Source organism: Sinocyclocheilus rhinocerous, unplaced genomic scaffold (genome assembly GCF_001515625.1).
Source record: "Sinocyclocheilus rhinocerous isolate Xijiao unplaced genomic scaffold, SAMN03320098_v1.1 scaffold605, whole genome shotgun sequence".
In the NCBI taxonomy this organism is placed as follows: domain Eukaryota; kingdom Metazoa; phylum Chordata; class Actinopteri; order Cypriniformes; family Cyprinidae; genus Sinocyclocheilus; species Sinocyclocheilus rhinocerous.
The window spans coordinates 2,218,032-2,218,564 of NW_015661612.1; the positions used below are offsets into that span (position 1 = coordinate 2,218,032).

Here is a 533-nt window from a genome sequence, read left to right on the forward strand (position 1 = left end):
TATATATATATATTTATTATTCTTTTTATTTTTTTTTTAAACATTAAAATAGAAAATAGTTATTTTAAGTTGTAATATTAATGCCAAATTATATTGTTTTTACTGTATTTTTGTTCAAACAGTGTATGTGAACAAGCTGGTCAAAGCAAAAACTACAAATTCCATATAACCCGGGAAAAATTTGCTTTTAATGATCATAAAAGAATGCTTATTAAATACCGCTTTGTCGTTCCATCTCCTGGGATCTTCTTTCCAATGTCCGCACAAGCTCTCGTTTTTCTGCCTCAAGCTCATCTTTGGCTTTGGAAAGTTCATTCTGCACAAAGGCGGCACAATTTCACCTCTTCAACATCACAAAATTCAAGACAAGACACAGAAGTTCTCCTCTATCAAACCGTTATATGATCTTTCATTACCTGTTGTGATTCTAGTTTGGTGTATGAAGACACTTGCTCCTTATTTTTCTCTCGTAAGCATTTCAGCTCATCCTCTGTAAAAAAAAAAAAAAAAAAAAAAAAAAGAAAAAAAAAACA

At 30.4% G+C, this 533-nt stretch overlaps 1 protein-coding gene across 1 annotated transcript in view; it reads right to left on the reverse strand.

Moving 5' to 3' along the window:
• Positions 1 to 533, reverse strand: part of LOC107726408 (nucleoprotein TPR-like) — a 36,816-nt gene that overhangs the window by 29,578 nt on the left and 6,705 nt on the right. The gene's annotated exons all lie outside the window — the stretch shown is intronic.